Source organism: Leptinotarsa decemlineata, unplaced genomic scaffold (assembly GCF_025532065.1).
Source record: "Leptinotarsa decemlineata unplaced genomic scaffold, Ldec_3_MD MMD2_tig00026282_RagTag_RagTag, whole genome shotgun sequence".
NCBI lineage: Eukaryota > Metazoa > Arthropoda > Insecta > Coleoptera > Chrysomelidae > Leptinotarsa > Leptinotarsa decemlineata.
In genome coordinates this window covers 9382830-9396510 of record NW_027412668.1, presented here as the reverse complement: position 1 = coordinate 9396510, position 13681 = coordinate 9382830, and the positions used below count along the sequence as shown (strand labels likewise).

At 34.9% G+C, this 13681-nt stretch overlaps 1 long non-coding RNA gene across 1 annotated transcript in view; it reads left to right on the top strand.

The window, feature by feature from the left end:
• The window catches only part of LOC141484652 (uncharacterized), a 39202-nt gene extending 26063 nt beyond the window's left edge, over positions 1-13139 (top strand). Inside the window, exon 2 of the long non-coding RNA XR_012466726.1 lies at positions 12845-13139. This is a non-coding gene — a long non-coding RNA (uncharacterized lncRNA). The remainder of the gene's footprint in view (positions 1-12844) is intronic.
• Positions 13140-13681: the final 542 nt, after the last annotated feature.

Here is a 13681-nt window from a genome sequence, read left to right as displayed (position 1 = left end):
TACCAATAGGTGGTTCCTCTTATGTTTCGCTTGAGTTTACGCAGTTATTTTTATCAAGTACTATTCTGGGTTACTCACATTCTGTCTTTGATCGAGGACCGCCTGCCCGGTACTGACGATGCCCAATAGGCTGAAACAGCTGTCTACCGGTGGCTCTTGAATCGAAATCAATATGGAATGATCAGAATAGTACCTCATTATAACAACATTTTCACTTTCATCAAAAGGTAATATGAATATATAAGAAAACTGAAACATAATATACCAAAATACACGTCATAAATGAAATGGGAGCAAACCCTTATCCAACGTTGAGTCTTTCTAGTGTCCTTTCCGCCTGTACTGTAAATTGATGGAATTTCAGCTGTATCAATACAGATACAGAGAAACGAAGATTTAGAACTCAACATAGAGTGACTTAACTAAGAGGAAAAAAACATTTTCAAGTGAGAGCTTCCATTTACTTTTTCATAAAGAAAATAAACTCTGAATTCAAGTTCATTATGGAAATTCGTCGTGAGATTCACATTTACAAAAAACCTAATTTTTTTTCAGAATCATCTCAGTCAAGAACAAGTTACATATCAATTTTTTGTTAGAGGTGTGAATTATTCGGAGTTTTTTTCCAAAACTCGCTCATTAAAAAATTTGTTACTATTGATTTATTGTTAATTTTTCAGTTATAGCTGGATATGCGTCTATTCATTTCATTTATTGTGTTATTATTGCATGATTGGTTCCTACAATATACAGGGTGTTCCTTAAACACATACTAATATTTAAGGAGGTAATTCTTAGACCCATTTTAAGAAAAAATCTTCCCATGGACGTATGTCCTAAACGCCTTAACTTTTGAGATACAGGGTGGCAACGTTTTCAAAAATAATCAATTTTTTAATAATAACTGAGATAATTTTGTAGACACCTTTGGCATATTTGGTACATATGTTCCATGCCTCAAAGCGCATTTCCTGATGTACACAAATTTGTATTTTTTCAAACAGTGGCATCCCTACGGGTTTCGCATTGAATATTTTTGGGGAAAAAGTACTACGCCAATGCTTTCTTTTCAAAATAAAATCATTTTTGAAATCCTCATTTATTTTTGGGAAAATTTGATCTCCTGGTATTTCTTTATCCGACGCATGATTTTCACTCAAAAAATTAAAATTCGACAGAAAGCAAATTAAGAAATTAGATCAATTCTAAAATGAATGAAAATCTGGAAATTGCTTCATAACGCATTACCAATTTCCTAATAATATTTGAAAACATAATTTGCAAAAAAATACATTTTTCACAAAAACGAGTTTTATTTTATTTTGTGACAGTAAGTCTAAACGAATAGCACAAATTTGTTAATTAGTAATAATACCAAAACTGATTATAAAAATTGTTGGAAGTGGCCACCTGCGCTTAGTATGCATGCTTCCGCCCTTCTACGCATGGAATTACGCACCCGTTCATTTATTCCCGGCGTATTTCGTATAGTTTCACACGAGGCAACTATTCTCTCTCTTGAATCTTCTAAAGTATTAACGGGAGATTTATTCACAAGAGTTTTAAGGTGACCCCATAAAAAAAATCTGAACTGTTGAGATCGGGGGATCTTGCTGGCCATTGCTGAGGTCCTCCGCGACCTATCCAACGATTAGGATAAACTATATTTAAATGGTTTCGGACAATTACACTGAAATGAGCAGGGGTGCCATCGTGCATGTACCATATACGATTCCTTAACGCACGTGGCACATCTTCCAATAACCTAGGTAAGTCTTCTTCGAGAAAGTGTAAATAGGAACGACCATCAAGGCGTCCTGGTAGAAAAAATGGGCCTATTAGATGATCACCTATAATTCCTGCCCATACATTAACCGAAAATTGGTGTTGGAAATGGGTTTCGGTTATTGCATGGGGATTTTCTTCAGCCCACACATGATTGTTATGGAAATTTTGAATGGCATTCCGAGAAAAATTTGCTTCGTCTGTGAACAAAATTTGTGTCTCAAACTGCGGATTAAGTGCAATACTTTGTAGATACCACTGACTGAAGTTCACACGCTGTAGAAAATCTCTGGGGAGTAATGCCTGCACTCTTGAAATATGGTATGGGTATAACAAAAAATCAACCAAAATACGCCAAACAATTTGATGACAAATATCCAGAGTTCTAGCGATCTTCCTCGTACTCGTCTCAGGATGTTCCTCAATTTCTTGCAGCACCGCTTCCTCAATTTCAGGAGTTCTTACTACACTAGGTCTACCTTCCGGAGTCCCTTTCTTGAAACTACCAGTTTCCCCAAGTCGACGATGAATATTTGAAAAGGTTCGGCTATCTGGTAAGGCACGATTAGGATATCTTTCCTGATAAATGCGCCTGTCTTCTGTTGCATTCCCATCGGCAAGGGCATATACGTAATGCATTTACGCCATTTCCGCATTCGTATAATTTACCATATTTACTGATATTCAGAAAAACAGCGGACTACCAAAATAACTTCAATAACACTTCAAAATCAATCAAAACGCGCTGTGACAGTTTTTAACACCAACACCTTACTTTAAACCAACATCAATATTAGCTACTGACGTTTGTACATACAGAGAATTCGTTTTTTATTGCTATGGTGGGTACGCTGTTTTTTCTTTTGATCTTTAGAAGAAATCACATATCGACAAACTCCATATTTCCAAGAGGTGCAGTAAATTAATTCTGCTACACGTCATTTATTCCAGGATAACTAAATTTATGTTTTCAAAAATTATTAAGCGGTGCTGCGTTATGACGTAATTTTAATTGAGAACAGTGCATCTGACAACAAACAAATACCTTTCAGATCCTCAATTATTTTGCAACAAATCTGATCTCTTAGTTTGCTTTCAGTCGATGCACGATACCGTATCAGATTTTTAAGGAATTTATCCTTAAGTAAAGCGATTTTTAATTTTTTGAGCGAAAACCATGCGTCTGACAAAGAAAACCCAGCAAATCAAATGTGCTCAAAAATGTATGGAGATTTTAAAAATAATTTTTAATTAAAGCAGTGGCGTAGTATTTTTTTCGCCAAAAATATACATTTCAAAACTCGTACGTACGCCACTGGCAGAGGAAATTAAAAAAATTGTACATCAGAAAATGCGCCTTGAGACATGGAACATATGTACCAAATATGCCAAAGATGTCTACAAAATTATCTCAGTTTTTATTAAAAAACTGATTATTTTTGAAAACTGTGCCCTGTATCTCAAAAGTTAAGGCGTTTGAGACATACGTCCATAGGACGTTTTTTCCTTAAAATGGGTCTAAGAATTACCTCCTCAAATATTAGCATGTGTTTAAGGAACACCCTGTATTTATGGATCAGCACCATATTATCCCCAACATTTGTCGAGTTGTAACCTTCCAAAATTGGTATAACAATCATTTTGTTTTAAGCCATTTTGAATTTTTTTTTCCTCCTCTCCTAGTACCATTTCAGTTGATATGCCTCATCATGAATATCACATCATTTCACGCATTTTTTTCAACAAAATTTTCCATTTGATACCACTATTTTGGAGTGCATAAAGAACCAGTTCGCCATCTTGGGCGGTTCGCCATATTTAATTTTGAGTAACGTCATGTTTTGTATTTGTAGAGTAGAGAGGGTGAGTGTAAGCCCACAGCACTTAGGCCACATGTGACTCATTGTATATCCTTCCGAGTAGTTGTTTTACTAGGTCATCGTCCATCCTGTCCTTTCCTGGTCATCGCCAGATATTTCTTCAGCACCAGCTTCCCAGGTTCGCCCAGGGTGATCCTGACAAGATTGCATCCTTTGATTCCATCCCATCTCTTTAGGGATTGGGCATGGATGTAACATTTGGCTAGTTCCGCAATTGTCGAAGTCATCAGACCGTAGGTGCCACTGGGTCCTAAATTCTTAATCCAGCCGCTTCCTTGGCTAAAGGGTCGGCAATGCGATTACCTTCACTCCTGTCGTGCCGTGACTTCATGTTATTGTTTTTATTATTCTCAGCCAACCCTTCCATTCAATTCCGTTGTCGTTGTGTTGCATGAAAAACTAGACTATCTTGGACAGTAAGCAATATTGAATTTGAAGTGACATAATCTAATCGTTCGAATTATTTTCAGCTGAAAATTTCATTCGATATCCAGATTATGGGGGTACCTGAAAAAACTAGTCCCCCATCTTGGGTGGTCCGCCAAATTGAATTCAGAGCGACGTTATGTTCTTGTTCTTGCATTTTTTTCATCGAATATCATGGGGTGCATGAAGAAAGAAACCGTCGTCTAAGTTGAATATAAATGTCTTCAGGACCAACTGCTTGAATGAGAAAGGGTTTCACCTCATTCACAATAAGCCATTGTTATAACATTTCAATCCTAGACGACATAATTCACCCCAAAACCAGTTTACTAACTTTCGATTCATGTATATTCAACAATTCAAAGCATTTCCATACGTGTTTTGGGAAACAATATGATTTCAGGGTGAGTATTTGTTAACCTTCATTTAAGGAGTCTCTGGCCTGACGTCATATATGAATGTTGAATGAAGTTTTCTTGTACTTTGTGTTTGGCTCGTTGTTTGGAATTTTGAATATTTCAGAACAGTGACTCGGGACAGAACAGATGAAAGGTTCTACTTATGAAAGGTATGTCCTCAATGAACAATTTTGTTTTGTATCATTCAGTGAAACACAATTGGTCCCGGAACAAAACTGATTCTCATCACAGAATATAAATTAGAAATTTCTAGTATGATTTCGACCAGGATTTGGTTGTTTACAAAGAGTTTTGAGTGACCATTGAGACTGATAAAACATTCAAGAATGAAAACTAGGCTGGAATAGTAACTGAAAACGTGTGTATTATCGAATATAACTCAGGAAAAGTTTGTATAGGCACCGCTCTTAGAGCACGTTGAGAATTTTTCTGTAGTGCTGCTGTTTTGTCGTCGAAAAAAATAATCTGAAAGTATTCCTTTATATCACAAAAATCAAATATTTAAATATTAACAACTGAACTGCTTTGGTGTTAATCAACAAATTTCATTGAAAAAAAATTGTATACTCCAGTTTGACAGTTATTCACATACTCAAATCATTATTCTATTTCTGAACAACCTTAAAAAAAAGATTCCATGAAGGGTCAGAACAATTGAATTTCTTGTCACATGTTAATGAGTTTCTCTCAAAGTTTTCAAAAACTGACCCCTAAATTTTGGGAAATAATCACAATTCTGAAATCCAATAGATAATTTGTATCACGTGGAAACTGTTTCTTCTAATAATTTTTCGTTTTCACCAAAGTAGAAATTGACGACAGTCATATTTCATATCAAATTTTCATTAAAAAAATCCCATATGATGTGAACTTGACTAGTCACAATATAGAAATTGTACTGTATTTTCTTCATTAGGTACCCCAAAAAATATATCATGACAATTAAAAGAAATTCACTAAATTAACTGAAGATACAAATTCAACATAACAATGAAATATTGAACAATCAGTCAACATTATGTTTATGGATAGGTATGGTAAAATCATCACTTGTTTACTTTGTAATCAATGTTCAAGAGGTAGCAAAAACGTATGTGATTTCCTTGAACTTCAACTAGCGTTTCCTGATATGACGGATAACCAGTCCTTGCAAAGCTCATTGTTAAATCATCTGAAAATGAAACTTTTATTGGGTGATGATCAACTGTATTGCCAAACATGCACCAAGCTAACTGACTATTATAAGAAAACAAGTATAGCTGAGGCATCAGTCAATCTGATAATAACACCGATGATCTTCAAACATTACTCAACCTCTGATGGAAGCACCAAACTCTTACTAAGATTTGAAATAGATAAACACTTCAATATTGCATATCACTAATATAATCTTCATGCAGTCATTGTTCACTTTGGTACTGGCGTTGAATTTGGTCATTATTACGCATTGGTCAAAGACGAAACCGACTGGTTTAACTTTGACGATAGTCGTGTCACGAAGTGTTCTGGTGATGTCTTGAATTCATTGGAGCCTCTGGAGACACTCTACATTTCGTTTTATGAAAGAGAGGACTTTGTTGTTGCACAACACATCATGTGAAGATCTCAATCTCAATCCGGTTTTTCCGGGTTTTCCTGCAGCTGAAAACGCGAATGCACCACTGGAATCAATAAAGTTACCCCGGAGCACCAATTAATTTTTGTTATTTCATAATTTCATGATTTGTATTACTTTCTTCATTATAAAATAAGGAATTAAAGAACATGAATTGGAGAGCATATATGTAGCTTTTCGAATTGAAAGACCAATTCTTTATTTGCCAACATGTTACATTCAGAAGAGAAAAATTTGAAACTCACTCTTGTAGAATATTCAGAAATGAACAATGTTGTTGTTTCTTGGCTAATTGTTTCCCAGGTACAACTACCAGAATGAAATAGAAATATCAAGATATACCTCAAATATTAATCAACAGAACCAACATGAATACTTCAATACTAATCAGTGGATTGGAACAAATAGCAACTCATCAAGTTATATTCGTACATTCATTAAATTATTTCATGTATCTTCCATTCCATCCCTGATTCATTTTCGAAGTTGTTTTTTGGTTCTATCATTTCCATTGTAGTGTTCTCGGTGAATTTCCTTTGGTGAATTCACCAGACAACGCATTGGCTTAACCAAACCAGTCTAGGCATTTATGAAAGTCGACATTTGGAGGAGTGTATTTTCCTGAACTTGGATTACCAATTCGTCTGCGAAGCCTGGTACTTCATATTCATTTTGGTCCAGATCATGTAGTTTCAATACAGTAGGAACAAGTACTTCGATACTAAATAATCGTGTATACCAATATTCCTCCAAGTATGCCGTTGATCCACCTGTAGCTTGTGTTAGTGACCTCTTTTATCTTCACCGCCTGAAGGATTGATTCTAAGGATTATAGAAAGTGACCTCGATAATCAAGAAGGCAGGTGAGCATATGCTCTATCTCTGACCTGACATGAAGTCGTCTTCCTTCCTGACATATTGGTCTCAATACAGTGACCCATAGGTTTCGAACTAGAGATTTATATTATGCAGTTACTTTTTGTGATGAAGTTTTCAGTCCACTTGAGTAGATTCTATGATAATCTAGATTGATTCATATTTCAGATTTCGGGAGGTTGAAAACGTAAAAAGAGCGAGGAACAAAAGAGAACATACTTCGGGATTTGTGAGATATAGTCTTGAGTTTCTTCTCCCCATTCAAGTTCAGTGATTCTCACTGCTGAGGGTTGACTGCAAAAAAACTCAATACTTGTCACCACAATTATATTACGTCTCTACCAAGACTTTCCTTCTTTACGTTCTCGAATGAGTTGGTCTTTCCCAACTCTTTCGTTAATCTCATCTTCTACATTTTCCGAACGAGCTTATATGTATCTGAAAACTTTTCCTGCGACACTGAACAAACTTCTGCTTCGAAGCAGGTCTCTGGAATACGCTAAATCGATAATGTGACTTATCACTGTCAACATCTGTCTTTAGAAAGTCCGAACGGCGGCTGTGTTCCGCTGTGGTTTCGGATTCTCGACAAGGCATTATTCACTGTTGCTGAATTAGAAAATAGTTACTGTTGGAGAAAGTTGGAATAACTTCGTTACTTCAACTATTCTCCGTCGTTTTTCTTGGAGCGAGTGGATTTTATGTGTGGTTCTTGAAGGTGTGTTTAACGAAATGCCGAGTTCTGTATAAAAATAATTTCGACTTCGAAGCCGAAATCTAATCCCTACTTTTCTCAGCAAGTGACAAGACAAACAAAGAATTTGACTATGATGATAATGTCCATGTCGATACCAAAAAATTACAATCTCATATTTCAAATGGGGTGAAAAATCAATATCATAAATCATAAAAGTTCCACAAGAATTGAGCATATGTCATGGTCGTATTTATATTCAGACAATTATCAAATATGGAAAATCGTCATAAAATAATTCAAATCGGTTCAAGTAAATACATGAATTGAAAGATGTTCGATCCTCAACTTCAATATTCTAAAACAAATAGAGTCAGTATTCACAATCCCATATTTTAATATTCCAAGTTCATAGACATCAAAATTGATGCGATCACAAGATATAGAAATATAAAACAATCTCCAGTCACGCAAACTTGCACGTATGCGCATTAAGCATTTTGCATTAGTACAGTGACCGGAACAAAGTTGCAACCTTAGGATAAGAATTTTAATAAATATTGAAGGGGATCAAGATCATCAAGAAGTATTAAGGAATTCATTCAGTACTCGTTGATTACTCTTCAGAAACAATTCCACAGCATTTTCAGAATGCAAAGCATCTCGTTTTCATCTATCCCGCTGGCAGGCAGTACATTGTGAGCTTTTGGTGATTCTCTGTATTTTTTTTTCACCTATTCCATGTAAGTTTAATCCAGAGCGTATTTCTCACAGTTTTTTATGATGAATATTTTATTGAGTGTCCAAATGAGTTCTATCAGTATTTGAATGATTGAGGGTTAGGTGAAACAGCAAAAAATCCTGTAGAAATGAGCAAAGCGTGTACGTAAGTGGCGACACCATCTCCATTCCTTTGCTTTTTTCACCAATTACCAACTCCTCTTCCGACCACAAGATCAGGACTATATTTTTCATTTGGAGACTCATTCCCTAAATACAGGGTGATTATGTTACAGTCCAGTAGTTCTGCAAGACAATGATCGATCTTTCTGAACATGTATAAAATATCCACAAAATATATGCTACACTGTAAGTATGCAATAAAACTCAACTTGCTCAATGTTGCTCAGAGGAGTCAATACAAAATGTCATTTCGACCATTCTTTTTTCTCCATGAGGAATAAACCATGCATCCAATTTGATTTTGCATGTGTTTTGAACTTGAGGGATAAATTTTGCGTAAAAGCAACATATAACCTCATTATTGAGGATTTTATGAAAATCTATAAATCCAAACCCTGTCTTTGGCAGATAAGGAGCAAGGATTGTCACGATGGGGTGGAAAATAATAATAATATGTTTTTATTCCCAGAACGATACAATAAATAAGTGTGAACATTTACATATGTACTGTGTATGCATTACATGCATACACAGTACATATACACAAATATATACACACACATATATATATATATATATATATATATATATATATATATATATATATATATGTAATACAAAAAAAAGAAATAAATAGGAAGAAAAAAATTACAGAAAAATATTGAAAACTAATTACAAATTAGTGAATGTACTAAATATATAATTAATACAATAATATATCAGACATAAATATAAATGGTCAGAAAAAAAAGGTAGTGATGTTACGAACCACCATTTATATTGACAATGGGTGTACATTAGATTTATTTCAAATATTTCCGTTTCAGTGCTCTTTTGAATTTTTTCAAATACATCAGTTTAAATTCATCAGAGATTGAGTTGCACACTCGTGTGATCTGGTATGAAAAATATATTTCAAATAATTATGTAAAGATATGTGAAGGGGGTGTTAGTCTGCCACTGTGATGATTGTTAATATTGTGAACATCTGAACGGTATGACAATTTGTTGTATAAATATTTGGGAAATTTTTCAGTGATAATTTCATGATATAGAAAAGCAGCATGGTATAATTGTCGTTTTGCCATATTAAGCCAGTTGATATCTTAGAGTTTATGTGATAAATGTCGGCCACGTTTGATTCCGTGTATTAAACGTAGACAATTGTTTTGAACAAAATCTGTTCAAAATCTGTTTTTCCGTTAATCAGCTGAATTCTTCGTTTATCTTCATAATTAATGCATGGCCCATAGACTGCGCTTCCAAAATTGAATCTGGATAATACAAGCGATTCACAAAGTATGGTTTATTTGTTGAGACATTGTCTGTTGGTATTGATTTGTTTGATGTTCATATGAGCAATACTGACGCATTAATTGATGTGACGTTTGAATCAAGAATGATACCTACATTTTTTGCATGTTCATTCGGTGTAACCACATCCTTGTCTACGATTAACTGAAAGCCATTCAGTTCTCTCTCAGCCCCAAATACCACAACTAAAATTTTACTAGCATTGATTTGAAGACAATTCTGCGCAGAGGTTGAAATCATTGAGGCTTTGTCTTCATTCAGTATCTACATTGCGGTATTCATGTCCGGTGGGTGTAATGAAAGATGTATTCGTGTATCATCAGCGTATAGGTTTATTTGGAGTATTTAATTACGTTCAAAAAGTTTGAGGTATACATTATGAATAGAAGAGGACCTAAAATCGAGCCTTGTGTAACACCGCGATTAATCTTCAATGGGCTATATACTATATTGTCTAGTTTGATTATTTGCATTCGTTCGCTGAAATAGTTTCAAACAGTTGGACCGCGATATTTGACAAACCAATGGATTCCAGGATAGTCAGGAGAATAACATGATTTATCGTATTAAAGCTTCCGAAAAATCAAGTATCACAAGTGCTGTATCTTTCTTATGATCAAGTGCGCTGAGAACATCATCTGTAATGAATATTACTGGAGTTTTTTCCCAACAAATCATTATTTATAACACCTCGACACGTGTTTCAATCACCAAGTGATCATCTTCAAAGAGGAAGATGCAGGAGGCAGTTTAATCTGTGATCATCTTCAAAGAGGAAGATGCAGGAGGCAGTTTAATCTTCCTCTTTGAAGAGGAAGATGCAGGAGGCAGTTTAATCTTCCTCTTTGAAGATGATCACTTGGTGATCGAAACACGTGTCGAGGTGTTAAAAACAACGATTTGGTGTTGGAAAAAACTCATTACTACACCAAAGGCTCCAAACAGTGCATCATAAGTATCATCTGTAATGTTCAAGATTGTCATTTCACAGCTTTGAGGTGGGCGGAAGTCCGATTGTGTTTCTGGTAAAAGGTTTTTAGTTAAAACAAATTCAGAAATTTGGTTGTTAATCTCTTTCAAATAACACATCACTCTTTCAATAATACATCGGCTTCACTGTAAATTACTACACCACTTTCAAAAAAAAATTCCAAAAACCTTTGCAATATTGTTCATCAACGTAATTGGTCTGTGATCAGTTGCCAATGATTCACCTTCACACTCAAATATATATATATATATATATATATATATATATATATATATATATATATATATATATATTGTAATTTCCTTCTTGAATTCAAATGGGTAACTCGTCGCTCAAAAATGCTATTGAAGCGAAGGACTTCACTCAAAATATTCACAGTGACAGTCATTGTATGTTCCCAAACACTTAAAATTTCTTGCATTATTCTAACTACAACGCCAACTCTTTCAATATTGATAAGAACGCCACTGATGTCACTTCTCTCGGAAGGAAACTAATTTGATAAAAGCCTGGGTCACTGTTCGCTACAGATAAAAAGATCTGATTTTATAGCCTCCCAAACTTAATAAACTCTGGAAAACCCCTGGTTACCGAGGTATGAAAACAATTGAACGTCCTCCTGCGTAAAACGCCTACCTACTAGATTTATCCCCCCGTTTTTGTTAACAAGATGAAGTGCTCTTTGATACGGGGGTTTATGTTTTCATGATGGAATGGGTGTCAGGAGCCTAATTGAATCTAGAGACATTGTCTGCGAATTATCTTTCTCTTTGTAATACTCTCTCCTTTACAATTTAAATTTCGTGTTGCATTCAGGAACGAGTCAAAAAGGAAATATATTCAAGAAAATTTTTCATTATGGTTTCTATATTGAACAAACGTATAAATCGAAATGTAATTGCAATGTGAACACAAAATTCAAAATTTTCATACTGGGGAAAACACACCCTTTGCATTGATTGTCACATACTGAATAGATGTTTCAGTCAATATCATAATAACCTATGAGATAGTTTTATTGAAAGTGATACAAATTATGAAATTATGTAACAACAACAATAAAAATCAATTGGCGCTCCGGGGCGCCTTGATAAATTCCAGTGGCGCATTTGCTTTTTCAGCTGCAGGAAAAACCTGCAGCACCACATCATCCGAAGATTTTGATCTGCCAATGTCCTCACTTTCATAAAACAAAATATAGGGTATCTCCAGAGGCTCCAATAAATTCGAGATATTGCCAGAATATTTAGTGACACGACAGGGAAGATGATCGCTATGAAAATGTGAGCAAGCATCTCGCACAAATATATAGGGAAGAATTGAAGGAAAATCATAAACGCCATGTTGATCATATGATAGCAAAATCCAATAATAAGTCAAAAACAATGTGGCAGATGATCAACCATCTCAGAAAAAATAACAAACGAAACAATAATATTGAAATGAATGATGGTAATGTTGAGATATCAAAAATCAAGATGGCTAATAATTTCTATGCCCTTTTCTCCCCTATGAAATATCATGATGAGATAGACATTAAATTCAGGGAAAATAATATTGCCATCTGATAAAACTTCTTTTTCATTCACCATTAGTGAATATGACATGAATGATTTGATAAAAATACTAAAAAACTCGGGTGCAAGTGGTTACGATGAGATTTCAAATAAGCTCCTGAAAAATTGTACCAATTTATAAAAACGGTGATAGAAATTTGTATGAAAACTATAGGGGCATTAGTTTGCTTTCTAGTGTATCAAAAGTATTTGAGTTGAATATCAAAAATCAATTAATTTCCTTCCTTTCTATGAATAACATTCTTTCATCAAACCAACATGGATTCACAAGGAATAAGAGTACAGAAACACCTCTTTGTGATTTCAGTAAACAAATTATAAATGCTATTGATTGCAATTTTACACATTTGTGGTTTATTTATAGATTTTCCAAGAGCTTTCGACACCGTGAACCATGAACCACTGCTACAGAAATTGGAACGATATGGCGTGAGAGGGACTGCTCACAAGTTAATTAAATCATATCTGCAAGGCATAATTCAACGAGTTAGTGTTGACGTCACTGTGGGTGAACCACGGAAAAGAGAGCAAGGTGTCCGTCAAGGATCTATACTCGGACCACTTTTCTTCAATTTTGTCATAGAACGTCACATTTTCTGACAATGTAGGGATATATGTAGAACAAGTTATCATCTCAAAATAAAAGATGAAAGACTCAATTTCTTTTATTCCTAATTGAATACTGAAACTTGTTTTCATCTGAAGTACATTCAGTAGTGGACACTAAAAACATTCCTTTTTCCAGTGAGACTTCTTTTGTACATTTCCGTTTATAGGAAGCATCTAGAAGGTGTCTCTGAAGCGTCTAACAGTAGTCTGCCATCATTGAGACGTCTGCCATCTTCCCTGATATCTTTTTCCATTACCTTACTATATTGATGAAATTTTTCACACTGCCCTCCACTCACATCCCCTCAATTTTCTGGAATGTACTCGAGGTGGGAATAAAAAAAATGCAATTTCCAGTGGAATTGCAATGGAAATGAAATGCTTTCAAAATTTCAGTTAGGAGTCTCTTACATTGCCTAAAAATCCTCTATGACCAATCTGAAGGTTATCCAACCTTCTCTTTGAGGATCTGTCATGGTTGTGATGAATTGTGTATCCGCCATTAGCCATCTAATACCTGGTCCAACGAAAACACCTTTTTCCAACCAGATATTTTTCTCGAGAGAATTAACTGGTTGAAGTTGAAGTAATG